Consider the following 17,091-nt stretch of genomic DNA (forward strand, 5'->3'; position numbering starts at 1 on the left):
GGAAAATCAAAGAAAGGGCCACTGCGCCACGGGCAAAGTGGCTGATTTCGGTACGGCCAAGTCTCCAAGACGCAGGGTCCTGGCTCACGGTAAAGTGCAGGTGTATTTCACCATGTAAAGAATTGATCAGTACGTCAGTCCAAAGTCAAGCTGTACTGGTCCCATGTGGCCTGTGGAATCTCAAGGTGGCCTCGAGGAGTGTAGCTGGTTTCTGTAGTGTAGTGGTTATCACGTTCGCCTAACACGCGAAAGGTCCCCGGTTCGAAACCGGGCAGAAACACGAGAGCTCCTCTTCTGTTTTTCACGGCCCGAGAGAAACATTTTTCTTGCATGTACATCGATCGTCGTCACTGGGAGCTCCTTTGTCGTTCCTGCTTGACGGGCGCTCGGTCCCCGAGGCCGGTTAGCTCAGTTGGTTAGAGCGTGGTGCTAATAACGCCAAGGTCGCGGGTTCGATCCCTGTACGGGCCAAAACAGCTTTTTCACGTTAACCCAGCAAGCGCCGTGGCCTCTGTCAGTCTCTTTGCGTGGACCTTGGATAAAAGCTCTTGCTGGAGAATGCGGGCATCGATCCCGCTACCTCTCGCATGCTAAGCGAGCGCTATACCATTTGAGCTAATTCCCCTTTTCCTTTGCTGCGCTCGTATCATTTGATGCCAAAGACATACCCGTCTCCAAAGCCCAGGGACTTCTTGGCTCACATGGTACAGGGCTAACGACACAGAGCATGGTCGGCGTACGCGCCAGCTGGCACGCGCAAGCGCAAGGCCTTGGACGATGGATAGCTCATCCGGACGAGGCGCAGCTGAATGCTTTAAAGGTCCATGGCTCAATCAAGATGCCTTAAAGTGCGGTCATAGGCAACGTCTCTGTGCCCTTCAGGGCTGCTTAAGTTGAAGTGATCTTACTGAGTGCGCTGTTCCATGTTGGGACCAGGAGGGGCGATGTAGCTCACCACCCTCTGAACTTCAGTTGCTACCACAGACAAGCCCATGCACAGCTTAGACTCAAGCTAAAAGTCCAGCAGCGTATGACACAGGCCATCAAGCCATTTTCATTAGTTTCGTGGGGAGCAGATCTGCCTTTCACGTGGGAAGTCGGTCTCCTCTGCTCTAACGAGGGGGGAGCTTCTGGACAAAGTCCATGCGGTCGGATTGGAAAACTGCCCTGCGATTGTGACTGCTGTCGGAGTAATGTGTTCAGCGCCTCGCTGGAAAATCAAAGAAAGGGCCACTGCGCCACGGGCAAAGTGGCTGATTTCGGTACGGCCAAGTCTCCAAGACGCAGGGTCCTGGCTCACGGTAAAGTGCAGGTGTATTTCACCATGTAAAGAATTGATCAGTACGTCAGTCCAAAGTCAAGCTGTACTGGTCCCATGTGGCCTGTGGAATCTCAAGGTGGCCTCGAGGAGTGTAGCTGGTTTCTGTAGTGTAGTGGTTATCACGTTCGCCTAACACGCGAAAGGTCCCCGGTTCGAAACCGGGCAGAAACACGAGAGCTCCTCTTCTGTTTTTCACGGCCCGAGAGAAACATTTTTCTTGCATGTACATCGATCGTCGTCACTGGGAGCTCCTTTGTCGTTCCTGCTTGACGGGCGCTCGGTCCCCGAGGCCGGTTAGCTCAGTTGGTTAGAGCGTGGTGCTAATAACGCCAAGGTCGCAGGTTCGATCCCCGTACGGGCCAAAACAGCTTTTTCACGTTAACCCAGCAAGCGCCGTGGCCTCTGTCAGTCTCTTTGCGTGGACCTTGGATAAAAGCTCTTGCTGGAGAATGCGGGCATCGATCCCGCTACCTCTCGCATGCTAAGCGAGCGCTCTACCATTTGAGCTAATTCCCCTTTTCCTTTGCTGCGCTCGTATCATTTGATGCCAAAGACATACCCGTCTCCAAAGCCCAGGGACTTCTTGGCTCACATGGTACAGGGCTAACGACACAGAGCATGGTCGGCGTACGCGCCAGCTGGCACGCGCAAGCGCAAGGCCTTGGACGATGGATAGCTCATCCGGACGAGGCGCAGCTGAATGCTTTAAAGGTCCATGGCTCAATCAAGATGCCTTAAAGTGCGGTCATAGGCAACGTCTCTGTGCCCTTCAGGGCTGCTTAAGTTGAAGTGATCTTACTGAGTGCGCTGTTCCATGTTGGGACCAGGAGGGGCGATGTAGCTCACCACCCTCTGAACTTCAGTTGCTACCACAGACAAGCCCATGCACAGCTTAGACTCAAGCTAAAAGTCCAGCAGCGTATGACACAGGCCATCAAGCCATTTTCATTAGTTTCGTGGGGAGCAGATCTGCCTTTCACGTGGGAAGTCGGTCTCCTCTGCCCTAACGAGGGGGGAGCTTCTGGACAAAGTCCATGCGGTCGGATTGGAAAACTGCCCTGCGATTGTGACTGCTGTCGGAGTAATGTGTTCAGCGCCTCGCTGGAAAATCAAAGAAAGGGCCACTGCGCCACGGGCAAAGTGGCTGATTTCGGTACGGCCAAGTCTCCAAGACGCAGGGTCCTGGCTCACGGTAAAGTGCAGGTGTATTTCACCATGTAAAGAATTGATCAGTACGTCAGTCCAAAGTCAAGCTGTACTGGTCCCATGTGGCCTGTGGAATCTCAAGGTGGCCTCGAGGAGTGTAGCTGGTTTCTGTAGTGTAGTGGTTATCACGTTCGCCTAACACGCGAAAGGTCCCCGGTTCGAAACCGGGCAGAAACACGAGAGCTCCACTTCTGTTTTTCACGGCCCGAGAGAAACATTTTTCTTGCATGTACATCGATCGTCGTCACTGGGAGCTCCTTTGTCGTTCCTGCTTGACGGGCGCTCGGTCCCCGAGGCCGGTTAGCTCAGTTGGTTAGAGCGTGGTGCTAATAACGCCAAGGTCGCGGGTTCGATCCCCGTACGGGCCAAAACAGCTTTTTCACGTTAACCCAGCAAGCGCCGTGGCCTCTGTCAGTCTCTTTGCGTGGACCTTGGATAAAAGCTCTTGCTGGAGAATGCGGGCATCGATCCCGCTACCTCTCGCATGCTAAGCGAGCGCTCTACCATTTGAGCTAATTCCCCTTTTCCTTTGCTGCGCTCGTATCATTTGATGCCAAAGACATACCCGTCTCCAAAGCCCAGGGACTTCTTGGCTCACATGGTACAGGGCTAACGACACAGAGCATGGTCGGCGTACGCGCCAGCTGGCACGCGCAAGCGCAAGGCCTTGGACGATGGATAGCTCATCCGGACGAGGCGCAGCTGAATGCTTTAAAGGTCCATGGCTCAATCAAGATGCCTTAAAGTGCGGTCATAGGCAACGTCTCTGTGCCCTTCAGGGCTGCTTAAGTTGAAGTGATCTTACTGAGTGCGCTGTTCCATGTTGGGACCAGGACGGGCGATGTAGCTCACCACCCTCTGAACTTCAGTTGCTACCACAGACAAGCCCATGCACAGCTTAGACTCAAGCTAAAAGTCCAGCAGCGTATGACACAGGCCATCAAGCCATTTTCATTAGTTTCGTGGGGAGCAGATCTGCCTTTCACGTGGGAAGTCGGTCTCCTCTGCTCTAACGAGGGGGGAGCTTCTGGACAAAGTCCATGCGGTCGGATTGGAAAACTGCCCTGCGATTGTGACTGCTGTCGGAGTAATGTGTTCAGCGCCTCGCTGGAAAATCAAAGAAAGGGCCACTGCGCCACGGGCAAAGTGGCTGATTTCGGTACGGCCAAGTCTCCAAGACGCAGGGTCCTGGCTCACGGTAAAGTGCAGGTGTATTTCACCATGTAAAGAATTGATCAGTACGTCAGTCCAAAGTCAAGCTGTACTGGTCCCATGTGGCCTGTGGAATCTCAAGGTGGCCTCGAGGAGTGTAGCTGGTTTCTGTAGTGTAGTGGTTATCACGTTCGCCTAACACGCGAAAGGTCCCCGGTTCGAAACCGGGCAGAAACACGAGAGCTCCTCTTCTGTTTTTCACGGCCCGAGAGAAACATTTTTCTTGCATGTACATCGATCGTCGTCACTGGGAGCTCCTTTGTCGTTCCTGCTTGACGGGCGCTCGGTCCCCGAGGCCGGTTAGCTCAGTTGGTTAGAGCGTGGTGCTAATAACGCCAAGGTCGCGGGTTCGATCCCCGTACGGGCCAAAACAGCTTTTTCACGTTAACCCAGCAAGCGCCGTGGCCTCTGTCAGTCTCTTTGCGTGGACCTTGGATAAAAGCTCTTGCTGGAGAATGCGGGCATCGATCCCGCTACCTCTCGCATGCTAAGCGAGCGCTCTACCATTTGAGCTAATTCCCCTTTTCCTTTGCTGCGCTCGTATCATTTGATGCCAAAGACATACCCGTCTCCAAAGCCCAGGGACTTCTTGGCTCACATGGTACAGGGCTAACGACACAGAGCATGGTCGGCGTACGCGCCAGCTGGCACGCGCAAGCGCAAGGCCTTGGACGATGGATAGCTCATCCGGACGAGGCGCAGCTGAATGCTTTAAAGGTCCATGGCTCAATCAAGATGCCTTAAAGTGCGGTCATAGGCAACGTCTCTGTGCCCTTCAGGGCTGCTTAAGTTGAAGTGATCTTACTGAGTGCGCTGTTCCATGTTGGGACCAGGAGGGGCGATGTAGCTCACCACCCTCTGAACTTCAGTTGCTACCACAGACAAGCCCATGCACAGCTTAGACTCAAGCTAAAAGTCCAGCAGCGTATGACACAGGCCATCAAGCCACTTTCATTAGTTTCGTGGGGAGCAGATCTGCCTTTCACGTGGGAAGTCGGTCTCCTCTGCCCTAACGAGGGGGGAGCTTCTGGACAAAGTCCATGCGGTCGGATTGGAAAACTGCCCTGCGATTGTGACTGCTGTCGGAGTAATGTGTTCAGCGCCTCGCTGGAAAATCAAAGAAAGGGCCACTGCGCCACGGGCAAAGTGGCTGATTTCGGTACGGCCAAGTCTCCAAGACGCAGGGTCCTGGCTCACGGTAAAGTGCAGGTGTATTTCACCATGTAAAGAATTGATCAGTACGTCAGTCCAAAGTCAAGCTGTACTGGTCCCATGTGGCCTGTGGAATCTCAAGGTGGCCTCGAGGAGTGTAGCTGGTTTCTGTAGTGTAGTGGTTATCACGTTCGCCTAACACGCGAAAGGTCCCCGGTTCGAAACCGGGCAGAAACACGAGAGCTCCTCTTCTGTTTTTCACGGCCCGAGAGAAACATTTTTCTTGCATGTACATCGATCGTCGTCACTGGGAGCTCCTTTGTCGTTCCTGCTTGACGGGCGCTCGGTCCCCGAGGCCGGTTAGCTCAGTTGGTTAGAGCGTGGTGCTAATAACGCCAAGGTCGCAGGTTCGATCCCCGTACGGGCCAAAACAGCTTTTTCACGTTAACCCAGCAAGCGCCGTGGCCTCTGTCAGTCTCTTTGCGTGGACCTTGGATAAAAGCTCTTGCTGGAGAATGCGGGCATCGATCCCGCTACCTCTCGCATGCTAAGCGAGCGCTCTACCATTTGAGCTAATTCCCCTTTTCCTTTGCTGCGCTCGTATCATTTGATGCCAAAGACATACCCGTCTCCAAAGCCCAGGGACTTCTTGGCTCACATGGTACAGGGCTAACGACACAGAGCATGGTCGGCGTACGCGCCAGCTGGCACGCGCAAGCGCAAGGCCTTGGACGATGGATAGCTCATCCGGACGAGGCGCAGCTGAATGCTTTAAAGGTCCATGGCTCAATCAAGATGCCTTAAAGTGCGGTCATAGGCAACGTCTCTGTGCCCTTCAGGGCTGCTTAAGTTGAAGTGATCTTACTGAGTGCGCTGTTCCATGTTGGGACCAGGAGGGGCGATGTAGCTCACCACCCTCTGAACTTCAGTTGCTACCACAGACAAGCCCATGCACAGCTTAGACTCAAGCTAAAAGTCCAGCAGCGTATGACACAGGCCATCAAGCCATTTTCATTAGTTTCGTGGGGAGCAGATCTGCCTTTCACGTGGGAAGTCGGTCTCCTCTGCCCTAACGAGGGGGGAGCTTCTGGACAAAGTCCATGCGGTCGGATTGGAAAACTGCCCTGCGATTGTGACTGCTGTCGGAGTAATGTGTTCAGCGCCTCGCTGGAAAATCAAAGAAAGGGCCACTGCGCCACGGGCAAAGTGGCTGATTTCGGTACGGCCAAGTCTCCAAGACGCAGGGTCCTGGCTCACGGTAAAGTGCAGGTGTATTTCACCATGTAAAGAATTGATCAGTACGTCAGTCCAAAGTCAAGCTGTACTGGTCCCATGTGGCCTGTGGAATCTCAAGGTGGCCTCGAGGAGTGTAGCTGGTTTCTGTAGTGTAGTGGTTATCACGTTTGCCTAACACGCGAAAGGTCCCCGGTTCGAAACCGGGCAGAAACACGAGAGCTCCACTTCTGTTTTTCACGGCCCGAGAGAAACATTTTTCTTGCATGTACATCGATCGTCGTCACTGGGAGCTCCTTTGTCGTTCCTGCTTGACGGGCGCTCGGTCCCCGAGGCCGGTTAGCTCAGTTGGTTAGAGCGTGGTGCTAATAACGCCAAGGTCGCGGGTTCGATCCCCGTACGGGCCAAAACAGCTTTTTCACGTTAACCCAGCAAGCGCCGTGGCCTCTGTCAGTCTCTTTGCGTGGACCTTGGATAAAAGCTCTTGCTGGAGAATGCGGGCATCGATCCCGCTACCTCTCGCATGCTAAGCGAGCGCTCTACCATTTGAGCTAATTCCCCTTTTCCTTTGCTGCGCTCGTATCATTTGATGCCAAAGACATACCCGTCTCCAAAGCCCAGGGACTTCTTGGCTCACATGGTACAGGGCTAACGACACAGAGCATGGTCGGCGTACGCGCCAGCTGGCACGCGCAAGCGCAAGGCTTTGGACGATGGATAGCTCATCCGGACGAGGCGCAGCTGAATGCTTTAAAGGTCCATGGCTCAATCAAGATGCCTTAAAGTGCGGTCATAGGCAACGTCTCTGTGCCCTTCAGGGCTGCTTAAGTTGAAGTGATCTTACTGAGTGCGCTGTTCCATGTTGGGACCAGGAGGGGCGATGTAGCTCACCACCCTCTGAACTTCAGTTGCTACCACAGACAAGCCCATGCACAGCTTAGACTCAAGCTAAAAGTCCAGCAGCGTATGACACAGGCCATCAAGCCATTTTCATTAGTTTCGTGGGGAGCAGATCTGCCTTTCACGTGGGAAGTCGGTCTCCTCTGCTCTAACGAGGGGGGAGCTTCTGGACAAAGTCCATGCGGTCGGATTGGAAAACTGCCCTGCGATTGTGACTGCTGTCGGAGTAATGTGTTCAGCGCCTCGCTGGAAAATCAAAGAAAGGGCCACTGCGCCACGGGCAAAGTGGCTGATTTCGGTACGGCCAAGTCTCCAAGACGCAGGGTCCTGGCTCACGGTAAAGTGCAGGTGTATTTCACCATGTAAAGAATTGATCAGTACGTCAGTCCAAAGTCAAGCTGTACTGGTCCCATGTGGCCTGTGGAATCTCAAGGTGGCCTCGAGGAGTGTAGCTGGTTTCTGTAGTGTAGTGGTTATCACGTTCGCCTAACACGCGAAAGGTCCCCGGTTCGAAACCGGGCAGAAACACGAGAGCTCCTCTTCTGTTTTTCACGGCCCGAGAGAAACATTTTTCTTGCATGTACATCGATCGTCGTCACTGGGAGCTCCTTTGTCGTTCCTGCTTGACGGGCGCTCGGTCCCCGAGGCCGGTTAGCTCAGTTGGTTAGAGCGTGGTGCTAATAACGCCAAGGTCGCGGGTTCGATCCCCGTACGGGCCAAAACAGCTTTTTCACGTTAACCCAGCAAGCGCCGTGGCCTCTGTCAGTCTCTTTGCGTGGACCTTGGATAAAAGCTCTTGCTGGAGAATGCGGGCATCGATCCCGCTACCTCTCGCATGCTAAGCGAGCGCTCTACCATTTGAGCTAATTCCCCTTTTCCTTTGCTGCGCTCGTATCATTTGATGCCAAAGACATACCCGTCTCCAAAGCCCAGGGACTTCTTGGCTCACATGGTACAGGGCTAACGACACAGAGCATGGTCGGCGTACGCGCCAGCTGGCACGCGCAAGCGCAAGGCTTTGGACGATGGATAGCTCATCCGGACGAGGCGCAGCTGAATGCTTTAAAGGTCCATGGCTCAATCAAGATGCCTTAAAGTGCGGTCATAGGCAACGTCTCTGTGCCCTTCAGGGCTGCTTAAGTTGAAGTGATCTTACTGAGTGCGCTGTTCCATGTTGGGACCAGGAGGGGCGATGTAGCTCACCACCCTCTGAACTTCAGTTGCTACCACAGACAAGCCCATGCACAGCTTAGACTCAAGCTAAAAGTCCAGCAGCGTATGACACAGGCCATCAAGCCATTTTCATTAGTTTCGTGGGGAGCAGATCTGCCTTTCACGTGGGAAGTCGGTCTCCTCTGCTCTAACGAGGGGGGAGCTTCTGGACAAAGTCCATGCGGTCGGATTGGAAAACTGCCCTGCGATTGTGACTGCTGTCGGAGTAATGTGTTCAGCGCCTCGCTGGAAAATCAAAGAAAGGGCCACTGCGCCACGGGCAAAGTGGCTGATTTCGGTACGGCCAAGTCTCCAAGACGCAGGGTCCTGGCTCACGGTAAAGTGCAGGTGTATTTCACCATGTAAAGAATTGATCAGTACGTCAGTCCAAAGTCAAGCTGTACTGGTCCCATGTGGCCTGTGGAATCTCAAGGTGGCCTCGAGGAGTGTAGCTGGTTTCTGTAGTGTAGTGGTTATCACGTTCGCCTAACACGCGAAAGGTCCCCGGTTCGAAACCGGGCAGAAACACGAGAGCTCCTCTTCTGTTTTTCACGGCCCGAGAGAAACATTTTTCTTGCATGTACATCGATCGTCGTCACTGGGAGCTCCTTTGTCGTTCCTGCTTGACGGGCGCTCGGTCCCCGAGGCCGGTTAGCTCAGTTGGTTAGAGCGTGGTGCTAATAACGCCAAGGTCGCGGGTTCGATCCCCGTACGGGCCAAAACAGCTTTTTCACGTTAACCCAGCAAGCGCCGTGGCCTCTGTCAGTCTCTTTGCGTGGACCTTGGATAAAAGCTCTTGCTGGAGAATGCGGGCATCGATCCCGCTACCTCTCGCATGCTAAGCGAGCGCTCTACCATTTGAGCTAATTCCCCTTTTCCTTTGCTGCGCTCGTATCATTTGATGCCAAAGACATACCCGTCTCCAAAGCCCAGGGACTTCTTGGCTCACATGGTACAGGGCTAACGACACAGAGCATGGTCGGCGTACGCGCCAGCTGGCACGCGCAAGCGCAAGGCCTTGGACGATGGATAGCTCATCCGGACGAGGCGCAGCTGAATGCTTTAAAGGTCCATGGCTCAATCAAGATGCCTTAAAGTGCGGTCATAGGCAACGTCTCTGTGCCCTTCAGGGCTGCTTAAGTTGAAGTGATCTTACTGAGTGCGCTGTTCCATGTTGGGACCAGGAGGGGCGATGTAGCTCACCACCCTCTGAACTTCAGTTGCTACCACAGACAAGCCCATGCACAGCTTAGACTCAAGCTAAAAGTCCAGCAGCGTATGACACAGGCCATCAAGCCACTTTCATTAGTTTCGTGGGGAGCAGATCTGCCTTTCACGTGGGAAGTCGGTCTCCTCTGCCCTAACGAGGGGGGAGCTTCTGGACAAAGTCCATGCGGTCGGATTGGAAAACTGCCCTGCGATTGTGACTGCTGTCGGAGTAATGTGTTCAGCGCCTCGCTGGAAAATCAAAGAAAGGGCCACTGCGCCACGGGCAAAGTGGCTGATTTCGGTACGGCCAAGTCTCCAAGACGCAGGGTCCTGGCTCACGGTAAAGTGCAGGTGTATTTCACCATGTAAAGAATTGATCAGTACGTCAGTCCAAAGTCAAGCTGTACTGGTCCCATGTGGCCTGTGGAATCTCAAGGTGGCCTCGAGGAGTGTAGCTGGTTTCTGTAGTGTAGTGGTTATCACGTTCGCCTAACACGCGAAAGGTCCCCGGTTCGAAACCGGGCAGAAACACGAGAGCTCCTCTTCTGTTTTTCACGGCCCGAGAGAAACATTTTTCTTGCATGTACATCGATCGTCGTCACTGGGAGCTCCTTTGTCGTTCCTGCTTGACGGGCGCTCGGTCCCCGAGGCCGGTTAGCTCAGTTGGTTAGAGCGTGGTGCTAATAACGCCAAGGTCGCGGGTTCGATCCCCGTACGGGCCAAAACAGCTTTTTCACGTTAACCCAGCAAGCGCCGTGGCCTCTGTCAGTCTCTTTGCGTGGACCTTGGATAAAAGCTCTTGCTGGAGAATGCGGGCATCGATCCCGCTACCTCTCGCATGCTAAGCGAGCGCTATACCATTTGAGCTAATTCCCCTTTTCCTTTGCTGCGCTCGTATCATTTGATGCCAAAGACATACCCGTCTCCAAAGCCCAGGGACTTCTTGGCTCACATGGTACAGGGCTAACGACACAGAGCATGGTCGGCGTACGCGCCAGCTGGCACGCGCAAGCGCAAGGCCTTGGACGATGGATAGCTCATCCGGACGAGGCGCAGCTGAATGCTTTAAAGGTCCATGGCTCAATCAAGATGCCTTAAAGTGCGGTCATAGGCAACGTCTCTGTGCCCTTCAGGGCTGCTTAAGTTGAAGTGATCTTACTGAGTGCGCTGTTCCATGTTGGGACCAGGAGGGGCGATGTAGCTCACCACCCTCTGAACTTCAGTTGCTACCACAGACAAGCCCATGCACAGCTTAGACTCAAGCTAAAAGTCCAGCAGCGTATGACACAGGCCATCAAGCCATTTTCATTAGTTTCGTGGGGAGCAGATCTGCCTTTCACGTGGGAAGTCGGTCTCCTCTGCTCTAACGAGGGGGGAGCTTCTGGACAAAGTCCATGCGGTCGGATTGGAAAACTGCCCTGCGATTGTGACTGCTGTCGGAGTAATGTGTTCAGCGCCTCGCTGGAAAATCAAAGAAAGGGCCACTGCGCCACGGGCAAAGTGGCTGATTTCGGTACGGCCAAGTCTCCAAGACGCAGGGTCCTGGCTCACGGTAAAGTGCAGGTGTATTTCACCATGTAAAGAATTGATCAGTACGTCAGTCCAAAGTCAAGCTGTACTGGTCCCATGTGGCCTGTGGAATCTCAAGGTGGCCTCGAGGAGTGTAGCTGGTTTCTGTAGTGTAGTGGTTATCACGTTCGCCTAACACGCGAAAGGTCCCCGGTTCGAAACCGGGCAGAAACACGAGAGCTCCTCTTCTGTTTTTCACGGCCCGAGAGAAACATTTTTCTTGCATGTACATCGATCGTCGTCACTGGGAGCTCCTTTGTCGTTCCTGCTTGACGGGCGCTCGGTTCCCGAGGCCGGTTAGCTCAGTTGGTTAGAGCGTGGTGCTAATAACGCCAAGGTCGCGGGTTCGATCCCTGTACGGGCCAAAACAGCTTTTTCACGTTAACCCAGCAAGCGCCGTGGCCTCTGTCAGTCTCTTTGCGTGGACCTTGGATAAAAGCTCTTGCTGGAGAATGCGGGCATCGATCCTGCTACCTCTCGCATGCTAAGCGAGCGCTCTACCATTTGAGCTAATTCCCCTTTTCCTTTGCTGCGCTCGTATCATTTGATGCCAAAGACATACCCGTCTCCAAAGCCCAGGGACTTCTTGGCTCACATGGTACAGGGCTAACGACACAGAGCATGGTCGGCGTACGCGCCAGCTGGCACGCGCAAGCGCAAGGCCTTGGACGATGGATAGCTCATCCGGACGAGGCGCAGCTAAATGCTTTAAAGGTCCATGGCTCAATCAAGATGCCTTAAAGTGCGGTCATAGGCAACGTCTCTGTGCCCTTCAGGGCTGCTTAAGTTGAAGTGATCTTACTGAGTGCGCTGTTCCATGTTGGGACCAGGAGGGGCGATGTAGCTCACCACCCTCTGAACTTCAGTTGCTACCACAGACAAGCCCATGCACAGCTTAGACTCAAGCTAAAAGTCCAGCAGCGTATGACACAGGCCATCAAGCCATTTTCATTAGTTTCGTGGGGAGCAGATCTGCCTTTCACGTGGGAAGTCGGTCTCCTCTGCCCTAACGAGGGGGGAGCTTCTGGACAAAGTCCATGCGGTCGGATTGGAAAACTGCCCTGCGATTGTGACTTCTGTCGGAGTAATGTGTTCAGCGCCTCGCTGGAAAATCAAAGAAAGGGCCACTGCGCCACGGGCAAAGTGGCTGATTTCGGTACGGCCAAGTCTCCAAGACGCAGGGTCCTGGCTCACGGTAAAGTGCAGGTGTATTTCACCATGTAAAGAATTGATCAGTACGTCAGTCCAAAGTCAAGCTGTACTGGTCCCATGTGGCCTGTGGAATCTCAAGGTGGCCTCAAGGAATGTAGCTGGTTTCTGTAGTGTAGTGGTTATCACGTTCGCCTAACACGCGAAAGGTTCCCGGTTCGAAACCGGGTAGAAACACGAGAGCTCCTCTTCTGATTTTCACGGCCCGAGAGAAACATTTTTCTTGCATGTACATCGATCGTCGTCACTGGGAGCTCCTTTGTCGTTCCTGCTTGACGGGCGCTCGGTCTCCGAGGCCGGTTAGCTCAGTTGGTTAGAGCGTGGTGCTAATAACGCCAAGGTCGCGGGTTCGATCCCCGTACGGGCCAAAACAGCTTTTTCACGTTAACCCAGCAAGCGCCGTGGCCTCTGTCAGTCTCTTTGCGTGGACCTTGGATAAAAGCTCTTGCTGGAGAATGCGGGCATCGATCCCGCTACCTCTCGCATGCTAAGCGAGCGCTCTACCATTTGAGCTAATTCCCCTTTTCCTTTGCTGCGCTCGTATCATTTGATGCCAAAGACATACCCGTCTCCAAAGCCCAGGGACTTCTTGGCTCACATGGTACAGGGCTAACGACACAGAGCATGGTCGGCGTATGCGCCAGCTGGCACGCGCAAGCGCAAGGCCTTGGACGATGGATAGCTCATCCGGACGAGGCGCAGCTGAATGCTTTAAAGGTCCATGGCTCAATCAAGATGCCTTAAAGTGCGGTCATAGGCAACGTCTCTGTGCCCTTCAGGGCTGCTTAAGTTGAAGTGATCTTACTGAGTGCGCTGTTCCATGTTGGGACCAGGAGGGGCGATGTAGCTCACCACCCTCTGAACTTCAGTTGCTACCACAGACAAGCCCATGCACAGCTTAGACTCAAGCTAAAAGTCCAGCAGCGTATGACACAGGCCATCAAGCCATTTTCATTAGTTTCGTGGGGAGCAGATCTGCCTTTCACGTGGGAAGTCGGTCTCCTCTGCCCTAACGAGGGGGGAGCTTCTGGACAAAGTCCATGCGGTCGGATTGGAAAACTGCCCTGCGATTGTGACTGCTGTCGGAGTAATGTGTTCAGCGCCTCGCTGGAAAATCAAAGAAAGGGCCACTGCGCCACGGGCAAAGTGGCTGATTTCGGTACGGCCAAGTCTCCAAGACGCAGGGTCCTGGCTCACGGTAAAGTGCAGGTGTATTTCACCATGTAAAGAATTGATCAGTACGTCAGTCCAAAGTCAAGCTGTACTGGTCCCATGTGGCCTGTGGAATGTCAAGGTGGCCTCGAGGAGTGTAGCTGGTTTCTGTAGTGTAGTGGTTATCACGTTCGCCTAACACGCGAAAGGTCCCCGGTTCGAAACCGGGCAGAAACACGAGAGCTCCTCTTCTGTTTTTCACGGCCCGAGAGAAACATTTTTCTTGCATGTACATCGATCGTCGTCACTGGGAGCTCCTTTGTCGTTCCTGCTTGACGGGCGCTCGGTCCCCGAGGCCGGTTAGCTCAGTTGGTTAGAGCGTGGTGCTAATAACGCCAAGGTCGCGGGTTCGATCCCCGTACGGGCCAAAACAGCTTTTTCACGTTAACCCAGCAAGCGCCGTGGCCTCTGTCAGTCTCTTTGCGTGGACCTTGGATAAAAGCTCTTGCTGGAGAATGCGGGCATCGATCCCGCTACCTCTCGCATGCTAAGCGAGCGCTCTACCATTTGAGCTAATTCCCCTTTTCCTTTGCTGCGCTCGTATCATTTGATGCCAAAGACATACCCGTCTCCAAAGCCCAGGGACTTCTTGGCTCACATGGTACAGGGCTAACGACACAGAGCATGGTCGGCGTACGCGCCAGCTGGCACGCGCAAGCGCAAGGCCTTGGACGATGGATAGCTCATCCGGACGAGGCGCAGCTGAATGCTTTAAAGGTCCATGGCTCAATCAAGATGCCTTAAAGTGCGGTCATAGGCAACGTCTCTGTGCCCTTCAGGGCTGCTTAAGTTGAAGTTATCTTACTGAGTGCGCTGTTCCATGTTGGGACCAGGAGGGGCGATGTAGCTCACCACCCTCTGAACTTCAGTTGCTACCACAGACAAGCCCATGCACAGCTTAGACTCAAGCTAAAAGTCCAGCAGCGTATGACACAGGCCATCAAGCCATTTTCATTAGTTTCGTGGGGAGCAGATCTGCCTTTCACGTGGGAAGTCGGTCTCCTCTGCCCTAACGAGGGGGGAGCTTCTGGACAAAGTCCATGCGGTCGGATTGGAAAACTGCCCTGCGATTGTGACTGCTGTCGGAGTAATGTGTTCAGCGCCTCGCTGGAAAATCAAAGAAAGGGCCACTGCGCCACGGGCAAAGTGGCTGATTTCGGTACGGCCAAGTCTCCAAGACGCAGGGTCCTGGCTCACGGTAAAGTGCAGGTGTATTTCACCATGTAAAGAATTGATCAGTACGTCAGTCCAAAGTCAAGCTGTACTGGTCCCATGTGGCCTGTGGAATCTCAAGGTGGCCTCGAGGAGTGTAGCTGGTTTCTGTAGTGTAGTGGTTATCACGTTCGCCTAACACGCGAAAGGTCCCCGGTTCGAAACCGGGCAGAAACACGAGAGCTCCTCTTCTCTTTTTCACGGCCCGAGAGAAACATTTTTCTTGCATGTACATCGATCGTCGTCACTGGGAGCTCCTTTGTCGTTCCTGCTTGACGGGCACTCGGTCCCCGAGGCCGGTTAGCTCAGTTGGTAAGAGCGTGGTGCTAATAACCCCAAGGTCGCGGGTTCGATCCCCGTACGGGCCAAAACAGCTTTTTCACGTTAACCCAGCAAGCGCCTTGGCCTCTGTCAGTCTCTTTGAGTGGACCTTGGATAAAAGCTCTTGCTGGAGAATGCGGGCATCGATCCCGCTACCTCTCGCATGCTAAGCGAGCGCTCTACCATTTGAGCTAATTCCCCTTTTCCATTGCTGCGCTCGTATCATTTGATGCCAAAGACATACCCGTCTCCAAAGCCCAGGGACTTCTTGGCTCACATGGTACAGGGCTAACGACACAGAGCATGGTCGGCGTACGCGCCAGCTGGCACGCGCAAGCGCAAGGCCTTGGACGATGGATAGCTCATCCGGACGAGGCGCAGCTGAATGCTTTAAAGGTCCATGGCTCAATCAAGATGCCTTAAAGTGCGGTCATAGGCAACGTCTCTGTGCCCTTCAGGGCTGCTTAAGTTGAAGTGATCTTACTGAGTGCGCTGTTCCATGTTGGGACCAGGAGGGGCGATGTAGCTCACCACCCTCTGAACTTCAGTTGCTACCACAGACAAGCCCATGCACAGCTTAGACTCAAGCTAAAAGTCCAGCAGCGTATGACACAGGCCATCAAGCCATTTTCATTAGTTTCGTGGGGAGCAGATCTGCCTTTCACGTGGGAAGTCGGTCTCCTCTGCCCTAACGAGGGGGGAGCTTCTGGACAAAGTCCATGCGGTCGGATTGGAAAACTGCCCTGCGATTGTGACTGCTGTCGGAGTAATGTGTTCAGCGCCTCGCTGGAAAATCAAAGAAAGGGCCACTGCGCCACGGGCAAAGTGGCTGATTTCGGTACGGCCAAGTCTCCAAGACGCAGGGTCCTGGCTCACGGTAAAGTGCAGGTGTATTTCACCATGTAAAGAATTGATCAGTACGTCAGTCCAAAGTCAAGCTGTACTGGTCCCATGTGGCCTGTGGAATGTCAAGGTGGCCTCGAGGAGTGTAGCTGGTTTCTGTAGTGTAGTGGTTATCACGTTCGCCTAACACGCGAAAGGTCCCCGGTTCGAAACCGGGCAGAAACACGAGAGCTCCTCTTCTGTTTTTCACGGCCCGAGAGAAACATTTTTCTTGCATGTACATCGATCGTCGTCACTGGGAGCTCCTTTGTCGTTCCTGCTTGACGGGCGCTCGGTCCCCGAGGCCGGTTAGCTCAGTTGGTTAGAGCGTGGTGCTAATAACGCCAAGGTCGCGGGTTCGATCCCCGTACGGGCCAAAACAGCTTTTTCACGTTAACCCAGCAAGCGCCGTGGCCTCTGTCAGTCTCTTTGCGTGGACCTTGGATAAAAGCTCTTGCTGGAGAATGCGGGCATCGATCCCGCTACCTCTCGCATGCTAAGCGAGCGCTCTACCATTTGAGCTAATTCCCCTTTTCCTTTGCTGCGCTCGTATCATTTGATGCCAAAGACATACCCGTCTCCAAAGCCCAGGGACTTCTTGGCTCACATGGTACAGGGCTAACGACACAGAGCATGGTCGGCGTACGCGCCAGCTGGCACGCGCAAGCGCAAGGCCTTGGACGATGGATAGCTCATCCGGACGAGGCGCAGCTGAATGCTTTAAAGGTCCATGGCTCAATCAAGATGCCTTAAAGTGCGGTCATAGGCAACGTCTCTGTGCCCTTCAGGGCTGCTTAAGTTGAAGTTATCTTACTGAGTGCGCTGTTCCATGTTGGGACCAGGAGGGGCGATGTAGCTCACCACCCTCTGAACTTCAGTTGCTACCACAGACAAGCCCATGCACAGCTTAGACTCAAGCTAAAAGTCCAGCAGCGTATGACACAGGCCATCAAGCCATTTTCATTAGTTTCGTGGGGAGCAGATCTGCCTTTCACGTGGGAAGTCGGTCTCCTCTGCCCTAACGAGGGGGGAGCTTCTGGACAAAGTCCATGCGGTCGGATTGGAAAACTGCCCTGCGATTGTGACTGCTGTCGGAGTAATGTGTTCAGCGCCTCGCTGGAAAATCAAAGAAAGGGCCACTGCGCCACGGGCAAAGTGGCTGATTTCGGTACGGCCAAGTCTCCAAGACGCAGGGTCCTGGCTCACGGTAAAGTGCAGGTGTATTTCACCATGTAAAGAAT

General features: G+C 53.9%; 32 non-coding genes across 32 annotated transcripts; 21 read left to right on the top strand and 11 right to left on the bottom strand.

The window, feature by feature from the left end:
• Nucleotides 1–207: 207 nt before the first annotated feature.
• On the top strand, nt 208–280 carry trnav-aac (transfer RNA valine (anticodon AAC)). The gene has a single exon. It is a non-coding gene; the product is annotated as a tRNA-Val (tRNA).
• A 1,139-nt stretch (nt 281–1,419) lies between these two features.
• trnav-aac (transfer RNA valine (anticodon AAC)) lies at nt 1,420–1,492 on the top strand. Its single transcript has one exon. It is a non-coding gene; the product is annotated as a tRNA-Val (tRNA).
• A 272-nt stretch (nt 1,493–1,764) lies between these two features.
• Nucleotides 1,765–1,837, bottom strand: trnaa-agc (transfer RNA alanine (anticodon AGC)). Its single transcript has one exon. It is a non-coding gene; the product is annotated as a tRNA-Ala (tRNA).
• Nucleotides 1,838–2,631: 794 nt separating this feature from the next.
• trnav-aac (transfer RNA valine (anticodon AAC)) lies at nt 2,632–2,704 on the top strand. Its single transcript has one exon. It is a non-coding gene; the product is annotated as a tRNA-Val (tRNA).
• A 117-nt stretch (nt 2,705–2,821) lies between these two features.
• trnai-aau (transfer RNA isoleucine (anticodon AAU)) lies at nt 2,822–2,895 on the top strand. Its single transcript has one exon. It is a non-coding gene; the product is annotated as a tRNA-Ile (tRNA).
• Nucleotides 2,896–2,976: 81 nt separating this feature from the next.
• trnaa-agc (transfer RNA alanine (anticodon AGC)) lies at nt 2,977–3,049 on the bottom strand. The gene has a single exon. It is a non-coding gene; the product is annotated as a tRNA-Ala (tRNA).
• Nucleotides 3,050–3,843: 794 nt separating this feature from the next.
• Nucleotides 3,844–3,916, top strand: trnav-aac (transfer RNA valine (anticodon AAC)). Its single transcript has one exon. It is a non-coding gene; the product is annotated as a tRNA-Val (tRNA).
• Nucleotides 3,917–4,033: 117 nt separating this feature from the next.
• Nucleotides 4,034–4,107, top strand: trnai-aau (transfer RNA isoleucine (anticodon AAU)). Its single transcript has one exon. It is a non-coding gene; the product is annotated as a tRNA-Ile (tRNA).
• An 81-nt stretch (nt 4,108–4,188) lies between these two features.
• On the bottom strand, nt 4,189–4,261 carry trnaa-agc (transfer RNA alanine (anticodon AGC)). The gene has a single exon. It is a non-coding gene; the product is annotated as a tRNA-Ala (tRNA).
• Nucleotides 4,262–5,055: 794 nt separating this feature from the next.
• Nucleotides 5,056–5,128, top strand: trnav-aac (transfer RNA valine (anticodon AAC)). The gene has a single exon. It is a non-coding gene; the product is annotated as a tRNA-Val (tRNA).
• A 272-nt stretch (nt 5,129–5,400) lies between these two features.
• Nucleotides 5,401–5,473, bottom strand: trnaa-agc (transfer RNA alanine (anticodon AGC)). Its single transcript has one exon. It is a non-coding gene; the product is annotated as a tRNA-Ala (tRNA).
• Nucleotides 5,474–6,457: 984 nt separating this feature from the next.
• On the top strand, nt 6,458–6,531 carry trnai-aau (transfer RNA isoleucine (anticodon AAU)). Its single transcript has one exon. It is a non-coding gene; the product is annotated as a tRNA-Ile (tRNA).
• An 81-nt stretch (nt 6,532–6,612) lies between these two features.
• Nucleotides 6,613–6,685, bottom strand: trnaa-agc (transfer RNA alanine (anticodon AGC)). Its single transcript has one exon. It is a non-coding gene; the product is annotated as a tRNA-Ala (tRNA).
• A 794-nt stretch (nt 6,686–7,479) lies between these two features.
• Nucleotides 7,480–7,552, top strand: trnav-aac (transfer RNA valine (anticodon AAC)). Its single transcript has one exon. It is a non-coding gene; the product is annotated as a tRNA-Val (tRNA).
• Nucleotides 7,553–7,669: 117 nt separating this feature from the next.
• Nucleotides 7,670–7,743, top strand: trnai-aau (transfer RNA isoleucine (anticodon AAU)). The gene has a single exon. It is a non-coding gene; the product is annotated as a tRNA-Ile (tRNA).
• Nucleotides 7,744–7,824: 81 nt separating this feature from the next.
• Nucleotides 7,825–7,897, bottom strand: trnaa-agc (transfer RNA alanine (anticodon AGC)). The gene has a single exon. It is a non-coding gene; the product is annotated as a tRNA-Ala (tRNA).
• A 794-nt stretch (nt 7,898–8,691) lies between these two features.
• On the top strand, nt 8,692–8,764 carry trnav-aac (transfer RNA valine (anticodon AAC)). The gene has a single exon. It is a non-coding gene; the product is annotated as a tRNA-Val (tRNA).
• Nucleotides 8,765–8,881: 117 nt separating this feature from the next.
• Nucleotides 8,882–8,955, top strand: trnai-aau (transfer RNA isoleucine (anticodon AAU)). Its single transcript has one exon. It is a non-coding gene; the product is annotated as a tRNA-Ile (tRNA).
• Nucleotides 8,956–9,036: 81 nt separating this feature from the next.
• Nucleotides 9,037–9,109, bottom strand: trnaa-agc (transfer RNA alanine (anticodon AGC)). The gene has a single exon. It is a non-coding gene; the product is annotated as a tRNA-Ala (tRNA).
• Nucleotides 9,110–9,903: 794 nt separating this feature from the next.
• On the top strand, nt 9,904–9,976 carry trnav-aac (transfer RNA valine (anticodon AAC)). The gene has a single exon. It is a non-coding gene; the product is annotated as a tRNA-Val (tRNA).
• Nucleotides 9,977–10,093: 117 nt separating this feature from the next.
• trnai-aau (transfer RNA isoleucine (anticodon AAU)) lies at nt 10,094–10,167 on the top strand. Its single transcript has one exon. It is a non-coding gene; the product is annotated as a tRNA-Ile (tRNA).
• Nucleotides 10,168–11,115: 948 nt separating this feature from the next.
• trnav-aac (transfer RNA valine (anticodon AAC)) lies at nt 11,116–11,188 on the top strand. The gene has a single exon. It is a non-coding gene; the product is annotated as a tRNA-Val (tRNA).
• A 1,329-nt stretch (nt 11,189–12,517) lies between these two features.
• trnai-aau (transfer RNA isoleucine (anticodon AAU)) lies at nt 12,518–12,591 on the top strand. The gene has a single exon. It is a non-coding gene; the product is annotated as a tRNA-Ile (tRNA).
• An 81-nt stretch (nt 12,592–12,672) lies between these two features.
• On the bottom strand, nt 12,673–12,745 carry trnaa-agc (transfer RNA alanine (anticodon AGC)). The gene has a single exon. It is a non-coding gene; the product is annotated as a tRNA-Ala (tRNA).
• Nucleotides 12,746–13,539: 794 nt separating this feature from the next.
• Nucleotides 13,540–13,612, top strand: trnav-aac (transfer RNA valine (anticodon AAC)). The gene has a single exon. It is a non-coding gene; the product is annotated as a tRNA-Val (tRNA).
• A 117-nt stretch (nt 13,613–13,729) lies between these two features.
• trnai-aau (transfer RNA isoleucine (anticodon AAU)) lies at nt 13,730–13,803 on the top strand. Its single transcript has one exon. It is a non-coding gene; the product is annotated as a tRNA-Ile (tRNA).
• An 81-nt stretch (nt 13,804–13,884) lies between these two features.
• trnaa-agc (transfer RNA alanine (anticodon AGC)) lies at nt 13,885–13,957 on the bottom strand. Its single transcript has one exon. It is a non-coding gene; the product is annotated as a tRNA-Ala (tRNA).
• Nucleotides 13,958–14,751: 794 nt separating this feature from the next.
• Nucleotides 14,752–14,824, top strand: trnav-aac (transfer RNA valine (anticodon AAC)). The gene has a single exon. It is a non-coding gene; the product is annotated as a tRNA-Val (tRNA).
• A 272-nt stretch (nt 14,825–15,096) lies between these two features.
• On the bottom strand, nt 15,097–15,169 carry trnaa-agc (transfer RNA alanine (anticodon AGC)). The gene has a single exon. It is a non-coding gene; the product is annotated as a tRNA-Ala (tRNA).
• A 794-nt stretch (nt 15,170–15,963) lies between these two features.
• Nucleotides 15,964–16,036, top strand: trnav-aac (transfer RNA valine (anticodon AAC)). Its single transcript has one exon. It is a non-coding gene; the product is annotated as a tRNA-Val (tRNA).
• Nucleotides 16,037–16,153: 117 nt separating this feature from the next.
• Nucleotides 16,154–16,227, top strand: trnai-aau (transfer RNA isoleucine (anticodon AAU)). The gene has a single exon. It is a non-coding gene; the product is annotated as a tRNA-Ile (tRNA).
• An 81-nt stretch (nt 16,228–16,308) lies between these two features.
• Nucleotides 16,309–16,381, bottom strand: trnaa-agc (transfer RNA alanine (anticodon AGC)). Its single transcript has one exon. It is a non-coding gene; the product is annotated as a tRNA-Ala (tRNA).
• Nucleotides 16,382–17,091: the final 710 nt, after the last annotated feature.

Source organism: Hoplias malabaricus, chromosome 15 (genome assembly GCF_029633855.1).
Source record: "Hoplias malabaricus isolate fHopMal1 chromosome 15, fHopMal1.hap1, whole genome shotgun sequence".
NCBI classification, from domain to species: Eukaryota; Metazoa; Chordata; class Actinopteri; order Characiformes; family Erythrinidae; genus Hoplias; species Hoplias malabaricus.